The sequence below is a fragment of the Chiloscyllium plagiosum genome, unplaced genomic scaffold (assembly GCF_037043375.1).
Source record: "Chiloscyllium plagiosum isolate Xiang-an unplaced genomic scaffold, Cpla_swu_hap1 HiC_scaffold_55, whole genome shotgun sequence".
Lineage (NCBI taxonomy): Eukaryota > Metazoa > Chordata > Chondrichthyes > Orectolobiformes > Hemiscylliidae > Chiloscyllium > Chiloscyllium plagiosum.
In genome coordinates, this window is record NW_028270194.1 from 286,485 (window position 1) to 304,575 (window position 18,091).

Here is an 18,091-nt window from a genome sequence, read left to right on the forward strand (position 1 = left end):
TCCTTCGAGCCGGAATTGAACCGGCGACCTAAGGATGACAGATTTGCGACACACTACAGTCCTCCGCTCTACCAGCTGAGCTATCGAAGGAGAGCCCAGCAGTGGCTCTCCCTTGCTGATACTTTGCCGCACTCCTCCACTAATGTGACGCCGTTGCCTCCCTGAAAATCTGTCACTCTGGGAGATCCTGAGCCAATGGCTGATCTCCACAGCTTCGGCCAGTGCTGGCATGAAGAAATCGTCTTGAGTGCTGATCCGAAACTGCCAGATTCTGCCGGTACAGTACCTGACTCGCAGCTTCATGTACATGTCAGGTTAGGGTTTGGGCGCAGCTTACCGACTGGTTCAAGTTGCCTCCAGACACGTCCAGGACGTGCCCGCTGACCTCAGGCAGCTCACCCACCACCTGTATGATCCTTTCAAGGAGCTGACTTTCACCCGCAGGCGTTTGCCTTCGCTGCGCAGCTCGACTTTCTTCCTCCGCTGCACCCTGAAACAGCAGGACCTGCCTGTCGCTCACGCTTGAAGCTTTTGATCTTTCGGGACCACTCTCAGGGAGGCGGCGTACGCAAACGGTAATCCGTCTGCTGCAGACCAGCTGAGTGAGTGGGTGCACTTGCAGTTTTAAAAGCAAGTGAAGAATGCGGGCATTGATCCCACTACCTCAAGCATGCACTCTGCCATTTGAGCTAATCGCCCGGTCGGTGAGCTGGCCATGCTTTGACTTCTTCCACAGTGGATCCTGAGTAGCCACGCTCCAGGATGTGCAGAAAATCCTCTCATCCGTCGGACGGCTGAGACCAAACATTGCTGATGCCTGTCTCGCTGAAACAACCAACTTGTCGGAGGAGCAGCAGCGGCAGCTGGTGGACTCAGGCGAGGCGGAAGGCCACATGGACGAGGAAAGAAGTGCTGAGGAGATGGCAATTGCTGATTGGAGGTCGAAACGACTTCAACCTTGGCACAGCCACCACGAGCGTGAGGTGACGTCGGGTGGCCCCGCCTGACTGATAGAAGACTTAATTTGGTTGCAGTGAGCACAAAGTGCTTTCATGCGTTTGTGTTGAAAAAAAGGCACCCTGCTGGCCGTCAGCTGCAGCACGGAGACAGCTGGCTCGTTGCAGAGGGGGAAGGGCGTGTGCTGATGTGTCCTGAAAGCGGTGTCGCGTTTTCAGCTCATCTGTGTTGCTGTGGCCCGCGTGCTGGTGAATGCTCACTCTTTCCAAAAAAAGCAGCCGAGGCTCCTTCGAGCCGGAATTGAACCGGCGACCGAAGGATGACAGATTTGCGACACACTACAGTCCTCCGCTCTACCAGCTGAGCTATCGAAGGAGGGCCCAGCAGTGGCTCTCCCTTGCTGATACTTTGCCGCACTCCTCCACTAATGTGACGCCGTTGCCTCCCTGAAAATCTGTCACTCTGGGAGATCCTGAGCCAATGGCTGATCTCCACAGCTTCGGCCAGTGCTGGCATGAAGAAATCGTCTTGAGTGCTGATCCGAAACTGCCAGATTCTGCCGGTACAGTACCTGACTCGCAGCTTCATGTACATGTCAGGTTAGGGTTTGGGCCGCAGCTTACCGACTGGTTCAAGTTGCCTCCAAACACGTCCAGGACGTGCCCGCTGACCTCAGGCAGCTCACCCACCACCTGTATGATCCTTTCAAGGAGCTGACTTTCACCCGCAGGCGTTTGCCTTCGCTGCGCAGCTCGACTTTCTTCCTACGCTGCACCCTGAAACAGCAGGACCTGCCTGTCGCTCACGCTTGAAGCTTTTGATCTTTCGGGACCACTCTCAGGGAGGCGGCGTACGCAAACGGTAATCCGTCTGCTGCAGACCAGCTGAGTGAGTGGGTGCACTTGCAGTTTTAAAAGCAAGTGAAGAATGCGGGCATTGATCCCACTACCTCAAGCATGCACTCTGCCATTTGAGCTAATCGCCCGGTCGGTGAGCTGGCCATGCTTTGACTTCTTCCACAGTGGATCCTGACTAGCCACGCTCCAGGATGTGCAGAAAATCCTCTCATCCGTCGGACGGCTGAGACCAAACATTGCTGATGCCTGTCTCGCTGAAACAACCAACTTGTCGGAGGAGCAGCAGCGGCAGCTGGTGGACTCAGGCGAGGCGGAAGGCCACATGGACGAGGAAAGAAGTGCTGAGGAGATGGCAATTGCTGATTGGAGGTCGAAACGACTTCAACCTTGGCGCAGCCACCACGAGCGTGAGGTGACGTCGGGTGGCCCCGCCTGACTGCAAGAAGACTTAATTTGGTTGCAGTGAGCACAAAGTGCTTTCATGCGTTTGTGTTGAAAAAAAGGCACCCTGCTGGCCGTCAGCTGCAGCACGGAGACAGCTGGCTCGTTGCAGAGGGGGAAGGGCGTGTGCTGATCTGTCCTGAAAGCGGTGTCGCGTTTTCAGCTCATCTGTGTTGCTGTGGCCCGCGTGCTGGTGAATGCTCACTCTTTCCAAAAAAGCAGCCGAGGCTCCTTCGAGCCGGAATTGAACCGGTGACCTAAGGATGACAGATTTGCGACACACTACAGTCCTCCGCTCTACCAGCTGAGCTATCGAAGGAGAGCCCAGCAGTGGCTCACCCTTGCTGATACGTTGCCGCACTCCTCCACTAATGTGACGCCGTTGCCTCCCTGAAAATCTGTCACTCTGGGAGATCCTGAGCCAATGGCTGATCTCCACAGCTTCGGCCAGTGCTGGCATGAAGAAATCGTCTTGAGTGCTGATCCGAAACTGCCAGATTCTGCCGGTACAGTACCTGACTCGCAGCTTCATGTACATGTCAGGTTAGGGTTGGGCCGCAGCTTACCGACTGGTTCAAGTTGCCTCCAAACACGTCCAGGACGTGCCCGCTGACCTCAGGCAGCTCACCCACCACCTGTATGATCCTTTCAAGGAGCTGACTTTCACCCGCAGGCGTTTGCCTTCGCTGCGCAGCTCGACTTTCTTCCTACGCTGCACCCTGAAACAGCAGGACCTGCCTGTCGCTCACGCTTGAAGCTTTTGATCTTTCGGGACCACTCTCAGGGAGGCGGCGTACGCAAACGGTAATCCGTCTGCTGCAGACCAGCTGAGTGAGTGGGTGCACTTGCAGTTTTAAAAGCAAGTGAAGAATGCGGGCATTGATCCCACTACCTCAAGCATGCACTCTGCCATTTGAGCTAATCGCCCGGTCGGTGAGCTGGCCATGCTTTGACTTCTTCCACAGTGGATCCTGAGTAGCCACGCTCCAGGATGTGCAGAAAATCCTCTCATCCGTCGGACGGCTGAAACCAAACATTGCTGATGCCTGTCTCGCTGAAACAACCAACTTGTCGGAGGAGCAGCAGCGGCAGCTGGTGGACTCAGGCGAGGCGGAAGGCCACATGGACGAGGAAAGAAGTGCTGAGGAGATGGCAGTTGCTGATTGGAGGTCGAAACGACTTCAACCTTGGCGCAGCCACCACGAGCGTGAGGTGACGTCGGGTGGCCCCGTCTGACTGATAGAAGACTTAATTTGGTTGCGGTGAGCACAAAGTGCTTTCATGCGTTTGTGTTGAAAAAAAGGCACCCTGCTGGCCGTCAGCTGCAGCACGGAGACAGCTGGCTCGTTGCAGAGGGGGAAGGGCGTGTGCTGATGTGTCCTGAAAGCGGTGTCGCGTTTTCAGCTCATCTGTGTTGCTGTGGCCCGCGTGCTGGTGAATGCTCACTCTTTCCAAAAAAGCAGCCGAGGCTCCTTCGAGCCGGAATTGAACCGGCGACCTAAGGATGACAGATTTGCGACACACTACAGTCCTCCGCTCTACCAGCTGAGCTATCGAAGAAGAGCCCAGCAGTGGCTCTCCCTTGCTGATACTTTGCCGCACTCCTCCACTAATGTGACGCCGTTGCCTCCCTGAAAATCTGTCACTCTGGGAGATCCTGAGCCAATGGCTGATCTCCACAGCTTCGGCCAGTGCTGGCATGAAGAAATCGTCTTGAGTGCTGATCCGAAACTGCCAGATTCTGCCGGTACAGTACCTGACTCGCAGCTTCATGTACATGTCAGGTTAGGGTTTGGGCGCAGCTTACCGACTGGTTCAAGTTGCCTCCAAACACGTCCAGGACGTGCCCGCTGACCTCAGGCAGCTCACCCACCACCTGTATGATCCTTTCAAGGAGCTGACTTTCACCCGCAGGCGTTTGCCTTCGCTGCGCAGCTCGACTTTCTTCCTCCGCTGCACCCTGAAACAGCAGAACCTGCCTGTCGCTCACGCTTGAAGCTTTTGATCTTTCGGGACCACTCTCAGGGAGGCGGCGTACGCAAACGGTAATCCGTCTGCTGCAGACCAGCTGAGTGAGTGGGTGCACTTGCAGTTTTAAAAGCAAGTGAAGAATGCGGGCATTGATCCCACTACCTCAAGCATGCACTCTGCCATTTGAGCTAATCGCCCGGTCGGTGAGCTGGCCATGCTTTGACTTCTTCCACAGTGGATCCTGAGTAGCCACGCTCCAGGATGTGCAGAAAATCCTCTCATCCGTCGGACGGCTGAGACCAAACATTGCTGATGCCTGTCTCGCTGAAACAACCAACTTGTCGGAGGAGCAGCAGCGGCAGCTGGTGGACTCAGGCGAGGCGGAAGGCCACATGGACGAGGAAAGAAGTGCTGAGGAGATGGCAATTGCTGATTGGAGGTCGAAACGACTTCAACCTTGGCGCAGCCACCACGAGCGTGAGGTGACGTCGGGTGGCCCCGCCTGACTGATAGAAGACTTAATTTGGTTGCAGTGAGCACAAAGTGCTTTCATGCGTTTGTGTTGAAAAAAAGGCACCCTGCTGGCCGTCAGCTGCAGCACGGAGACAGCTGGCTCGTTGCAGAGGGGGAAGGGCGTGTGCTGATGTGTCCTGAAAGCGGTGTCGCGTTTTCAGCTCATCTGTGTTGCTGTGGCCCGCGTGCTGGTGAATGCTCACTCTTTCCAAAAAAGCAGCCGAGGCTCCTTCGAGCCGGAATTGAACCGGCGACCTAAGGATGACAGATTTGCGACACACTACAGTCCTCCGCTCTACCAGCTGAGCTATCGAAGGAGAGCCCAGCAATGGCTCTCCCTTGCTGATACTTTGCCGCACTCCTCCACTAATGTGACGCCGTTGCCTCCCTGAAAATCTGTCACTCTGGGAGATCCTGAGCCAATGGCTGATCTCCACAGCTTCGGCCAGTGCTGGCATGAAGAAATCGTCTTGAGTGCTGATCCGAAACTGCCAGATTCTGCCGGTACAGTACCTGACTCGCAGCTTCATGTACATGTCAGGTTAGGGTTTGGGCCGCAGCTTACCGACTGGTTCAAGTTGCCTCCAAACACGTCCAGGACGTGCCCGCTGACCTCAGGCAGCTCACCCACCACCTGTATGATCCTTTCAAGGAGCTGACTTTCACCCGCAGGCGTTTGCCTTCGCTGCGCAGCTCGACTTTCTTCCTCCGCTGCACCCTGAAACAGCAGAACCTGCCTGTCGCTCACGCTTGAAGCTTTTGATCTTTCGGGACCACTCTCAGGGAGGCGGCGTACGCAAACGGTAATCCGTCTGCTGCAGACCAGCTGAGTGAGTGGGTGCACTTGCAGTTTTAAAAGCAAGTGAAGAATGCGGGCATTGATCCCACTACCTCAAGCATGCACTCTGCCATTTGAGCTAATCGCCCGGTCGGTGAGCTGGCCATGCTTTGACTTCTTCCACAGTGGATCCTGAGTAGCCACGCTCCAGGATGTGCAGAAAATTCTCTCATCCGTCGGACGGCTGAGACCAAACATTGCTGATGCCTGTCTCGCTGAAACAACCAACTTGTCGGAGGAGCAGCAGCGGCAGCTGGTGGACTCAGGCGAGGCGGAAGGCCACATGGACGAGGAAAGAAGTGCTGAGGAGATGGCAATTGCTGATTGGAGGTCGAAACGACTTCAACCTTGGCGCAGCCACCACGAGCGTGAGGTGACGTCGGGTGGCCCCGCCTGACTGATAGAAGACTTAATTTGGTTGCAGTGAGCACAAAGTGCTTTCATGCGTTTGTGTTGAAAAAAAGGCACCCTGCTGGCCGTCAGCTGCAGCACGGAGACAGCTGGCTCGTTGCAGAGGGGGAAGGGCGTGTGCTGATGTGTCCTGAAAGCGGTGTCGCGTTTTCAGCTCATCTGTGTTGCTGTGGCCCGCGTGCTGGTGAATGCTCACTCTTTCCAAAAAAGCAGCCGAGGCTCCTTCGAGCCGGAATTGAACCGGCGACCTAAGGATGACAGATTTGCGACACACTACAGTCCTCCGCTCTACCAGCTGAGCTATCGAAGGAGAGCCCAGCAGTGGCTCTCCCTTGCTGATACTTTGCCGCACTCCTCCACTAATGTGACGCCGTTGCCTCCCTGAAAATCTGTCACTCTGGGAGATCCTGAGCCAATGGCTGATCTCCACAGCTTCGGCCAGTGCTGGCATGAAGAAATCGTCTTGAGTGCTGATCCGAAACTGCCAGATTCTGCCGGTACAGTACCTGACTCGCAGCTTCATGTACATGTCAGGTTAGGGTTTGGGCCGCAGCTTACCGACTGGTTCAAGTTGCCTCCAAACACGTCCAGGACGTGCCCGCTGACCTCAGGCAGCTCACCCACCACCTGTATGATCCTTTCAAGGAGCTGACTTTCACCCGCAGGCGTTTGCCTTCGCTGCGCAGCTCGACTTTCTTCCTCCGCTGCACCCTGAAACAGCAGAACCTGCCTGTCGCTCACGCTTGAAGCTTTTGATCTTTCGGGACCACTCTCAGGGAGGCGGCGTACGCAAACGGTAATCCGTCTGCTGCAGACCAGCTGAGTGAGTGGGTGCACTTGCAGTTTTAAAAGCAAGTGAAGAATGCGGGCATTGATCCCACTACCTCAAGCATGCACTCTGCCATTTGAGCTAATCGCCCGGTCGGTGAGCTGGCCATGCTTTGACTTCTTCCACAGTGGATCCTGAGTAGCCACGCTCCAGGATGTGCAGAAAATTCTCTCATCCGTCGGACGGCTGAGACCAAACATTGCTGATGCCTGTCTCGCTGAAACAACCAACTTGTCGGAGGAGCAGCAGCGGCAGCTGGTGGACTCAGGCGAGGCGGAAGGCCACATGGACGAGGAAAGAAGTGCTGAGGAGATGGCAATTGCTGATTGGAGGTCGAAACGACTTCAACCTTGGCGCAGCCACCACGAGCGTGAGGTGACGTCGGGTGGCCCCGCCTGACTGATAGAAGACTTAATTTGGTTGCAGTGAGCACAAAGTGCTTTCATGCGTTTGTGTTGAAAAAAAGGCACCCTGCTGGCCGTCAGCTGCAGCACGGAGACAGCTGGCTCGTTGCAGAGGGGGAAGGGCGTGTGCTGATGTGTCCTGAAAGCGGTGTCGCGTTTTCAGCTCATCTGTGTTGCTGTGGCCCGCGTGCTGGTGAATGCTCACTCTTTCCAAAAAAGCAGCCGAGGCTCCTTCGAGCCGGAATTGAACCGGCGACCTAAGGATGACAGATTTGCGACACACTACAGTCCTCCGCTCTACCAGCTGAGCTATCGAAGGAGAGCCCAGCAGTGGCTCTCCCTTGCTGATACTTTGCCGCACTCCTCCACTAATGTGACGCCGTTGCCTCCCTGAAAATCTGTCACTCTGGGAGATCCTGAGCCAATGGCTGATCTCCACAGCTTCGGCCAGTGCTGGCATGAAGAAATCGTCTTGAGTGCTGATCCGAAACTGCCAGATTCTGCCGGTACAGTACCTGACTCGCAGCTTCATGTACATGTCAGGTTAGGGTTTGGGCGCAGCTTACCGACTGGTTCAAGTTGCCTCCAAACACGTCCAGGACGTGCCCGCTGACCTCAGGCAGCTCACCCACCACCTGTATGATCCTTTCAAGGAGCTGACTTTCACCCGCAGGCGTTTGCCTTCGCTGCGCAGCTCGACTTTCTTCCTCCGCTGCACCCTGAAACAGCAGAACCTGCCTGTCGCTCACGCTTGAAGCTTTTGATCTTTCGGGACCACTCTCAGGGAGGCGGCGTACGCAAACGGTAATCCGTCTGCTGCAGACCAGCTGAGTGAGTGGGTGCACTTGCAGTTTTAAAAGCAAGTGAAGAATGCGGGCATTGATCCCACTACCTCAAGCATGCACTCTGCCATTTGAGCTAATCGCCCGGTCGGTGAGCTGGCCATGCTTTGACTTCTTCCACAGTGGATCCTGAGTAGCCACGCTCCAGGATGTGCAGAAAATCCTCTCATCCGTCGGACGGCTGAGACCAAACATTGCTGATGCCTGTCTCGCTGAAACAACCAACTTGTCGGAGGAGCAGCAGCGGCAGCTGGTGGACTCAGGCGAGGCGGAAGGCCACATGGACGAGGAAAGAAGTGCTGAGGAGATGGCAATTGCTGATTGGAGGTCGAAACGACTTCAACCTTGGCGCAGCCACCACGAGCGTGAGGTGACGTCGGGTGGCCCCGCCTGACTGATAGAAGACTTAATTTGGTTGCAGTGAGCACAAAGTGCTTTCATGCGTTTGTGTTGAAAAAAAGGCACCCTGCTGGCCGTCAGCTGCAGCACGGAGACAGCTGGCTCGTTGCAGAGGGGGAAGGGCGTGTGCTGATGTGTCCTGAAAGCGGTGTCGCGTTTTCAGCTCATCTGTGTTGCTGTGGCCCGCGTGCTGGTGAATGCTCACTCTTTCCAAAAAAGCAGCCGAGGCTCCTTCGAGCCGGAATTGAACCGGCGACCTAAGGATGACAGATTTGCGACACACTACAGTCCTCCGCTCTACCAGCTGAGCTATCGAAGGAGAGCCCAGCAATGGCTCTCCCTTGCTGATACTTTGCCGCACTCCTCCACTAATGTGACGCCGTTGCCTCCCTGAAAATCTGTCACTCTGGGAGATCCTGAGCCAATGGCTGATCTCCACAGCTTCGGCCAGTGCTGGCATGAAGAAATCGTCTTGAGTGCTGATCCGAAACTGCCAGATTCTGCCGGTACAGTACCTGACTCGCAGCTTCATGTACATGTCAGGTTAGGGTTTGGGCCGCAGCTTACCGACTGGTTCAAGTTGCCTCCAAACACGTCCAGGACGTGCCCGCTGACCTCAGGCAGCTCACCCACCACCTGTATGATCCTTTCAAGGAGCTGACTTTCACCCGCAGGCGTTTGCCTTCGCTGCGCAGCTCGACTTTCTTCCTCCGCTGCACCCTGAAACAGCAGAACCTGCCTGTCGCTCACGCTTGAAGCTTTTGATCTTTCGGGACCACTCTCAGGGAGGCGGCGTACGCAAACGGTAATCCGTCTGCTGCAGACCAGCTGAGTGAGTGGGTGCACTTGCAGTTTTAAAAGCAAGTGAAGAATGCGGGCATTGATCCCACTACCTCAAGCATGCACTCTGCCATTTGAGCTAATCGCCCGGTCGGTGAGCTGGCCATGCTTTGACTTCTTCCACAGTGGATCCTGAGTAGCCACGCTCCAGGATGTGCAGAAAATTCTCTCATCCGTCGGACGGCTGAGACCAAACATTGCTGATGCCGGTCTCGCTGAAACAACCAACTTGTCGGAGGAGCAGCAGCGGCAGCTGGTGGACTCAGGCGAGGCGGAAGGCCACATGGACGAGGAAAGAAGTGCTGAGGAGATGGCAATTGCTGATTGGAGGTCGAAACGACTTCAACCTTGGCGCAGCCACCACGAGCGTGAGGTGACGTCGGGTGGCCCCGCCTGACTGATAGAAGACTTAATTTGGTTGCAGTGAGCACAAAGTGCTTTCATGCGTTTGTGTTGAAAAAAAGGCACCCTGCTGGCCGTCAGCTGCAGCACGGAGACAGCTGGCTCGTTGCAGAGGGGGAAGGGCGTGTGCTGATGTGTCCTGAAAGCGGTGTCGCGTTTTCAGCTCATCTGTGTTGCTGTGGCCCGCGTGCTGGTGAATGCTCACTCTTTCCAAAAAAGCAGCCGAGGCTCCTTCGAGCCGGAATTGAACCGGCGACCTAAGGATGACAGATTTGCGACACACTACAGTCCTCCGCTCTACCAGCTGAGCTATCGAAGGAGAGCCCAGCAGTGGCTCTCCCTTGCTGATACTTTGCCGCACTCCTCCACTAATGTGACGCCGTTGCCTCCCTGAAAATCTGTCACTCTGGGAGATCCTGAGCAAATGGCTGATCTCCACAGCTTCGGCCAGTGCTGGCATGAAGAAATCGTCTTGAGTGCTGATCCGAAACTGCCAGATTCTGCCGGTACAGTACCTGACTCGCAGCTTCATGTACATGTCAGGTTAGGGTTTGGGCGCAGCTTACCGACTGGTTCAAGTTGCCTCCAAACACGTCCAGGACGTGCCCGCTGACCTCAGGCAGCTCACCCACCACCTGTATGATCCTTTCAAGGAGCTGACTTTCACCCGCAGGCGTTTGCCTTCGCTGCGCAGCTCGACTTTCTTCCTCCGCTGCACCCTGAAACAGCAGAACCTGCCTGTCGCTCACGCTTGAAGCTTTTGATCTTTCGGGACCACTCTCAGGGAGGCGGCGTACGCAAACGGTAATCCGTCTGCTGCAGACCAGCTGAGTGAGTGGGTGCACTTGCAGTTTTAAAAGCAAGTGAAGAATGCGGGCATTGATCCCACTACCTCAAGCATGCACTCTGCCATTTGAGCTAATCGCCCGGTCGGTGAGCTGGCCATGCTTTGACTTCTTCCACAGTGGATCCTGAGTAGCCACGCTCCAGGATGTGCAGAAAATTCTCTCATCCGTCGGACGGCTGAGACCAAACATTGCTGATGCCTGTCTCGCTGAAACAACCAACTTGTCGGAGGAGCAGCAGCGGCAGCTGGTGGACTCAGGCGAGGCGGAAGGCCACATGGACGAGGAAAGAAGTGCTGAGGAGATGGCAATTGCTGATTGGAGGTCGAAACGACTTCAACCTTGGCGCAGCCACCACGAGCGTGAGGTGACGTCGGGTGGCCCCGCCTGACTGCAAGAAGACTTAATTTGGTTGCAGTGAGCACAAAGTGCTTTCATGCGTTTGTGTTGAAAAAAAGGCACCCTGCTGGCCGTCAGCTGCAGCACGGAGACAGCTGGCTCGTTGCAGAGGGGGAAGGGCGTGTGCTGATGTGTCCTGAAAGCGGTGTCGCGTTTTCAGCTCATCTGTGTTGCTGTGGCCCGCGTGCTGGTGAATGCTCACTCTTTCCAAAAAAGCAGCCGAGGCTCCTTCGAGCCGGAATTGAACCGGCGACCTAAGGATGACAGATTTGCGACACACTACAGTCCTCCGCTCTACCAGCTGAGCTATCGAAGGAGAGCCCAGCAGTGGCTCTCCCTTGCTGATACTTTGCCGCACTCCTCCACTAATGTGACGCCGTTGCCTCCCTGAAAATCTGTCACTCTGGGAGATCCTGAGCCAATGGCTGATCTCCACAGCTTCGGCCAGTGCTGGCATGAAGAAATCGTCTTGAGTGCTGATCCGAAACTGCCAGATTCTGCCGGTACAGTACCTGACTCGCAGCTTCATGTACATGTCAGGTTAGGGTTTGGGCGCAGCTTACCGACTGGTTCAAGTTGCCTCCAAACACGTCCAGGACGTGCCCGCTGACCTCAGGCAGCTCACCCACCACCTGTATGATCCTTTCAAGGAGCTGACTTTCACCCGCAGGCGTTTGCCTTCGCTGCGCAGCTCGACTTTCTTCCTCCGCTGCACCCTGAAACAGCAGAACCTGCCTGTCGCTCACGCTTGAAGCTTTTGATCTTTCGGGACCACTCTCAGGGAGGCGGCGTACGCAAACGGTAATCCGTCTGCTGCAGACCAGCTGAGTGAGTGGGTGCACTTGCAGTTTTAAAAGCAAGTGAAGAATGCGGGCATTGATCCCACTACCTCAAGCATGCACTCTGCCATTTGAGCTAATCGCCCGGTCGGTGAGCTGGCCATGCTTTGACTTCTTCCACAGTGGATCCTGAGTAGCCACGCTCCAGGATGTGCAGAAAATCCTCTCATCCGTCGGACGGCTGAGACCAAACATTGCTGATGCCTGTCTCGCTGAAACAACCAACTTGTCGGAGGAGCAGCAGCGGCAGCTGGTGGACTCAGGCGAGGCGGAAGGCCACATGGACGAGGAAAGAAGTGCTGAGGAGATGGCAATTGCTGATTGGAGGTCGAAACGACTTCAACCTTGGCGCAGCCACCACGAGCGTGAGGTGACGTCGGGTGGCCCCGCCTGACTGATAGAAGACTTAATTTGGTTGCAGTGAGCACAAAGTGCTTTCATGCGTTTGTGTTGAAAAAAAGGCACCCTGCTGGCCGTCAGCTGCAGCACGGAGACAGCTGGCTCGTTGCAGAGGGGGAAGGGCGTGTGCTGATGTGTCCTGAAAGCGGTGTCGCGTTTTCAGCTCATCTGTGTTGCTGTGGCCCGCGTGCTGGTGAATGCTCACTCTTTCCAAAAAAGCAGCCGAGGCTCCTTCGAGCCGGAATTGAACCGGCGACCTAAGGATGACAGATTTGCGACACACTACAGTCCTCCGCTCTACCAGCTGAGCTATCGAAGGAGAGCCCAGCAATGGCTCTCCCTTGCTGATACTTTGCCGCACTCCTCCACTAATGTGACGCCGTTGCCTCCCTGAAAATCTGTCACTCTGGGAGATCCTGAGCCAATGGCTGATCTCCACAGCTTCGGCCAGTGCTGGCATGAAGAAATCGTCTTGAGTGCTGATCCGAAACTGCCAGATTCTGCCGGTACAGTACCTGACTCGCAGCTTCATGTACATGTCAGGTTAGGGTTTGGGCCGCAGCTTACCGACTGGTTCAAGTTGCCTCCAAACACGTCCAGGACGTGCCCGCTGACCTCAGGCAGCTCACCCACCACCTGTATGATCCTTTCAAGGAGCTGACTTTCACCCGCAGGCGTTTGCCTTCGCTGCGCAGCTCGACTTTCTTCCTCCGCTGCACCCTGAAACAGCAGAACCTGCCTGTCGCTCACGCTTGAAGCTTTTGATCTTTCGGGACCACTCTCAGGGAGGCGGCGTACGCAAACGGTAATCCGTCTGCTGCAGACCAGCTGAGTGAGTGGGTGCACTTGCAGTTTTAAAAGCAAGTGAAGAATGCGGGCATTGATCCCACTACCTCAAGCATGCACTCTGCCATTTGAGCTAATCGCCCGGTCGGTGAGCTGGCCATGCTTTGACTTCTTCCACAGTGGATCCTGAGTAGCCACGCTCCAGGATGTGCAGAAAATTCTCTCATCCGTCGGACGGCTGAGACCAAACATTGCTGATGCCGGTCTCGCTGAAACAACCAACTTGTCGGAGGAGCAGCAGCGGCAGCTGGTGGACTCAGGCGAGGCGGAAGGCCACATGGACGAGGAAAGAAGTGCTGAGGAGATGGCAATTGCTGATTGGAGGTCGAAACGACTTCAACCTTGGCGCAGCCACCACGAGCGTGAGGTGACGTCGGGTGGCCCCGCCTGACTGATAGAAGACTTAATTTGGTTGCAGTGAGCACAAAGTGCTTTCATGCGTTTGTGTTGAAAAAAAGGCACCCTGCTGGCCGTCAGCTGCAGCACGGAGACAGCTGGCTCGTTGCAGAGGGGGAAGGGCGTGTGCTGATGTGTCCTGAAAGCGGTGTCGCGTTTTCAGCTCATCTGTGTTGCTGTGGCCCGCGTGCTGGTGAATGCTCACTCTTTCCAAAAAAGCAGCCGAGGCTCCTTCGAGCCGGAATTGAACCGGCGACCTAAGGATGACAGATTTGCGACACACTACAGTCCTCCGCTCTACCAGCTGAGCTATCGAAGGAGAGCCCAGCAGTGGCTCTCCCTTGCTGATACTTTGCCGCACTCCTCCACTAATGTGACGCCGTTGCCTCCCTGAAAATCTGTCACTCTGGGAGATCCTGAGCAAATGGCTGATCTCCACAGCTTCGGCCAGTGCTGGCATGAAGAAATCGTCTTGAGTGCTGATCCGAAACTGCCAGATTCTGCCGGTACAGTACCTGACTCGCAGCTTCATGTACATGTCAGGTTAGGGTTTGGGCGCAGCTTACCGACTGGTTCAAGTTGCCTCCAAACACGTCCAGGACGTGCCCGCTGACCTCAGGCAGCTCACCCACCACCTGTATGATCCTTTCAAGGAGCTGACTTTCACCCGCAGGCGTTTGCCTTCGCTGCGCAGCTCGACTTTCTTCCTCCGCTGCACCCTGAAACAGCAGAACCTGCCTGTCGCTCACGCTTGAAGCTTTTGATCTTTCGGGACCACTCTCAGGGAGGCGGCGTACGCAAACGGTAATCCGTCTGCTGCAGACCAGCTGAGTGAGTGGGTGCACTTGCAGTTTTAAAAGCAAGTGAAGAATGCGGGCATTGATCCCACTACCTCAAGCATGCACTCTGCCATTTGAGCTAATCGCCCGGTCGGTGAGCTGGCCATGCTTTGACTTCTTCCACAGTGGATCCTGAGTAGCCACGCTCCAGGATGTGCAGAAAATTCTCTCATCCGTCGGACGGCTGAGACCAAACATTGCTGATGCCTGTCTCGCTGAAACAACCAACTTGTCGGAGGAGCAGCAGCGGCAGCTGGTGGACTCAGGCGAGGCGGAAGGCCACATGGACGAGGAAAGAAGTGCTGAGGAGATGGCAATTGCTGATTGGAGGTCGAAACGACTTCAACCTTGGCGCAGCCACCACGAGCGTGAGGTGACGTCGGGTGGCCCCGCCTGACTGCAAGAAGACTTAATTTGGTTGCAGTGAGCACAAAGTGCTTTCATGCGTTTGTGTTGAAAAAAAGGCACCCTGCTGGCCGTCAGCTGCAGCACGTAGACAGCTGGCTCGTTGCAGAGGGGGAAGGGCGTGTGCTGATCTGTCCTGAAAGCGGTGTCGCGTTTTCAGCTCATCTGTGTTGCTGTGGCCCGCGTGCTGGTGAATGCTCACTCTTTCCAAAAAAGCAGCCGAGGCTCCTTCGAGCCGGAATTGAACCGGCGACCTAAGGATGACAGATTTGCGACACACTACAGTCCTCCGCTCTACCAGCTGAGCTATCGAAGGAGAGCCCAGCAGTGGCTCTCCCTTGCTGATACTTTGCCGCACTCCTCCACTAATGTGACGCCGTTGCCTCCCTGAAAATCTGTCACTCTGGGAGATCCTGAGCAAATGGCTGATCTCCACAGCTTCGGCCAGTGCTGGCATGAAGAAATCGTCTTGAGTGCTGATCCGAAACTGCCAGATTCTGCCGGTACAGTACCTGACTCGCAGCTTCATGTACATGTCAGGTTAGGGTTTGGGCGCAGCTTACCGACTGGTTCAAGTTGCCTCCAAACACGTCCAGGACGTGCCCGCTGACCTCAGGCAGCTCACCCACCACCTGTATGATCCTTTCAAGGAGCTGACTTTCACCCGCAGGCGTTTGCCTTCGCTGCGCAGCTCGACTTTCTTCCTCCGCTGCACCCTGAAACAGCAGAACCTGCCTGTCGCTCACGCTTGAAGCTTTTGATCTTTCGGGACCACTCTCAGGGAGGCGGCGTACGCAAACGGTAATCCGTCTGCTGCAGACCAGCTGAGTGAGTGGGTGCACTTGCAGTTTTAAAAGCAAGTGAAGAATGCGGGCATTGATCCCACTACCTCAAGCATGCACTCTGCCATTTGAGCTAATCGCCCGGTCGGTGAGCTGGCCATGCTTTGACTTCTTCCACAGTGGATCCTGAGTAGCCACGCTCCAGGATGTGCAGAAAATTCTCTCATCCGTCGGACGGCTGAGACCAAACATTGCTGATGCCTGTCTCGCTGAAACAACCAACTTGTCGGAGGAGCAGCAGCGGCAGCTGGTGGACTCAGGCGAGGCGGAAGGCCACATGGACGAGGAAAGAAGTGCTGAGGAGATGGCAATTGCTGATTGGAGGTCGAAACGACTTCAACCTTGGCGCAGCCACCACGAGCGTGAGGTGACGTCGGGTGGCCCCGCCTGACTGCAAGAAGACTTAATTTGGTTGCAGTGAGCACAAAGTGCTTTCATGCGTTTGTGTTGAAAAAAAGGCACCCTGCTGGCCGTCAGCTGCAGCACGTAGACAGCTGGCTCGTTGCAGAGGGGGAAGGGCGTGTGCTGATCTGTCCTGAAAGCGGTGTCGCGTTTTCAGCTCATCTGTGTTGCTGTGGCCCGCGTGCTGGTGAATGCTCACTCTTTCCAAAAAAGCAGCCGAGGCTCCTTCGAGCCGGAATTAAACCGGCGACCTAAGGATGACAGATTTGCGACACACTACAGTCCTCCGCTCTACCAGCTGAGCTATCGACGGAGAGCCCAGCAGTGGCTCTCCCTTGCTGATACTTTGCCGCACTCCTCCACTAATGTGACGCCGTTGCCTCCCTGAAAATCTGTCACTCTGGGAGATCCTGAGCCAATGGCTGATCTCCACAGCTTCGGCCAGTGCTGGCATGAAGAAATCGTCTTGAGTGCTGATCCGAAACTGCCAGATTCTGCCGGTACAGTACCTGACTCGCAGCTTCATGTACATGTCAGGTTAGGGTTTGGGCGCAGCTTACCGACTGGTTCAAGTTGCCTCCAAACACGTCCAGGACGTGCCCGCTGACCTCAGGCAGCTCACCCACCACCTGTATGATCCTTTCAAGGAGCTGACTTTCACCCGCAGGCGTTTGCCTTCGCTGCGCAGCTCGACTTTCTTCCTCCGCTGCACCCTGAAACAGCAGAACCTGCCTGTCGCTCACGCTTGAAGCTTTTGATCTTTCGGGACCACTCTCAGGGAGGCGGCGTACGCAAACGGTAATCCGTCTGCTGCAGACCAGCTGAGTGAGTGGGTGCACTTGCAGTTTTAAAAGCAAGTGAAGAATGCGGGCATTGATCCCACTACCTCAAGCATGCACTCTGCCATTTGAGCTAATCGCCCGGTCGGTGAGCTGGCCATGCTTTGACTTCTTCCACAGTGGATCCTGAGTAGCCACGCTCCAGGATGTGCAGAAAATTCTCTCATCCGTCGGACGGCTGAGACCAAACATTGCTGATGCCTGTCTCGCTGAAACAACCAACTTGTCGGAGGAGCAGCAGCGGCAGCTGGTGGACTCAGGCGAGGCGGAAGGCCACATGGACGAGGAAAGAAGTGCTGAGGAGATGGCAATTGCTGATTGGAGGTCGAAACGACTTCAACCTTGGCGCAGCCACCACGAGCGTGAGGTGACGTCGGGTGGCCCCGCCTGACTGCAAGAAGACTTAATTTGGTTGCAGTGAGCACAAAGTGCTTTCATGCGTTTGTGTTGAAAAAAAGGCACCCTGCTGGCCGTCAGCTGCAGCACGTAGACAGCTGGCTCGTTGCAGAGGGGGAAGGGCGTGTGCTGATGTGTCCTGAAAGCGGTGTCGCGTTTTCAGCTCATCTGTGTTGCTGTGGCCCGCGTGCTGGTGAATGCTCACTCTTTCCAAAAAAGCAGCCGAGGCTCCTTCGAGCCGGAATTGAACCGGCGACCTAAGGATGACAGATTTGCGACACACTACAGTCCTCCGCTCTACCAGCTGAGCTATCGAAGGAGAGCCCAGCAGTGGCTCTCCCTTGCTGATACTTTGCCGCACTCCTCCACTAATGTGACGCCGTTGCCTCCCTGAAAATCTGTCACTCTGGGAGATCCTGAGCAAATGGCTGATCTCCACAGCTTCGGCCAGTGCTGGCATGAAGAAATCGTCTTGAGTGCTGATCCGAAACTGCCAGATTCTGCCGGTACAGTACCTGACTCGCAGCTTCATGTACATGTCAGGTTAGGGTTTGGGCGCAGCTTACCGACTGGTTCAAGTTGCCTCCAAACACGTCCAGGACGTGCCCGCTGACCTCAGGCAGCTCACCCACCACCTGTATGATCCTTTCAAGGAGCTGACTTTCACCCGCAGGCGTTTGCCTTCGCTGCGCAGCTCGACTTTCTTCCTCCGCTGCACCCTGAAACAGCAGAACCTGCCTGTCGCTCACGCTTGAAGCTTTTGATCTTTCGGGACCACTCTCAGGGAGGCGGCGTACGCAAACGGTAATCCGTCTGCTGCAGACCAGCTGAGTGAGTGGGTGCACTTGCAGTTTTAAAAGCAAGTGAAGAATGCGGGCATTGATCCCACTACCTCAAGCATGCACTCTGCCATTTGAGCTAATCGCCCGGTCGGTGAGCT

At 55.6% G+C, this 18,091-nt stretch overlaps 11 non-coding genes across 11 annotated transcripts; all 11 read right to left on the reverse strand.

Annotated features, from left to right (window-relative positions):
• On the reverse strand, positions 1 to 90 carry trnay-gua (transfer RNA tyrosine (anticodon GUA)). The gene is given in 2 exon segments: positions 1 to 36; positions 54 to 90. It is a non-coding gene; the product is annotated as a tRNA-Tyr (tRNA).
• A 4,876-nt stretch (positions 91 to 4,966) lies between these two features.
• On the reverse strand, positions 4,967 to 5,056 carry trnay-gua (transfer RNA tyrosine (anticodon GUA)). The gene is given in 2 exon segments: positions 4,967 to 5,002; positions 5,020 to 5,056. It is a non-coding gene; the product is annotated as a tRNA-Tyr (tRNA).
• A 1,152-nt stretch (positions 5,057 to 6,208) lies between these two features.
• trnay-gua (transfer RNA tyrosine (anticodon GUA)) lies at positions 6,209 to 6,298 on the reverse strand. The gene is given in 2 exon segments: positions 6,209 to 6,244; positions 6,262 to 6,298. It is a non-coding gene; the product is annotated as a tRNA-Tyr (tRNA).
• A 1,152-nt stretch (positions 6,299 to 7,450) lies between these two features.
• Positions 7,451 to 7,540, reverse strand: trnay-gua (transfer RNA tyrosine (anticodon GUA)). The gene is given in 2 exon segments: positions 7,451 to 7,486; positions 7,504 to 7,540. It is a non-coding gene; the product is annotated as a tRNA-Tyr (tRNA).
• A 1,151-nt stretch (positions 7,541 to 8,691) lies between these two features.
• trnay-gua (transfer RNA tyrosine (anticodon GUA)) lies at positions 8,692 to 8,781 on the reverse strand. Its single transcript is given in 2 exon segments — positions 8,692 to 8,727; positions 8,745 to 8,781. It is a non-coding gene; the product is annotated as a tRNA-Tyr (tRNA).
• Positions 8,782 to 9,933: 1,152 nt separating this feature from the next.
• Positions 9,934 to 10,023, reverse strand: trnay-gua (transfer RNA tyrosine (anticodon GUA)). Its single transcript is given in 2 exon segments — positions 9,934 to 9,969; positions 9,987 to 10,023. It is a non-coding gene; the product is annotated as a tRNA-Tyr (tRNA).
• Positions 10,024 to 11,174: 1,151 nt separating this feature from the next.
• On the reverse strand, positions 11,175 to 11,264 carry trnay-gua (transfer RNA tyrosine (anticodon GUA)). The gene is given in 2 exon segments: positions 11,175 to 11,210; positions 11,228 to 11,264. It is a non-coding gene; the product is annotated as a tRNA-Tyr (tRNA).
• Positions 11,265 to 12,415: 1,151 nt separating this feature from the next.
• On the reverse strand, positions 12,416 to 12,505 carry trnay-gua (transfer RNA tyrosine (anticodon GUA)). Its single transcript is given in 2 exon segments — positions 12,416 to 12,451; positions 12,469 to 12,505. It is a non-coding gene; the product is annotated as a tRNA-Tyr (tRNA).
• Positions 12,506 to 13,657: 1,152 nt separating this feature from the next.
• Positions 13,658 to 13,747, reverse strand: trnay-gua (transfer RNA tyrosine (anticodon GUA)). The gene is given in 2 exon segments: positions 13,658 to 13,693; positions 13,711 to 13,747. It is a non-coding gene; the product is annotated as a tRNA-Tyr (tRNA).
• Positions 13,748 to 14,898: 1,151 nt separating this feature from the next.
• trnay-gua (transfer RNA tyrosine (anticodon GUA)) lies at positions 14,899 to 14,988 on the reverse strand. Its single transcript is given in 2 exon segments — positions 14,899 to 14,934; positions 14,952 to 14,988. It is a non-coding gene; the product is annotated as a tRNA-Tyr (tRNA).
• Positions 14,989 to 17,380: 2,392 nt separating this feature from the next.
• trnay-gua (transfer RNA tyrosine (anticodon GUA)) lies at positions 17,381 to 17,470 on the reverse strand. Its single transcript is given in 2 exon segments — positions 17,381 to 17,416; positions 17,434 to 17,470. It is a non-coding gene; the product is annotated as a tRNA-Tyr (tRNA).
• Positions 17,471 to 18,091: the final 621 nt, after the last annotated feature.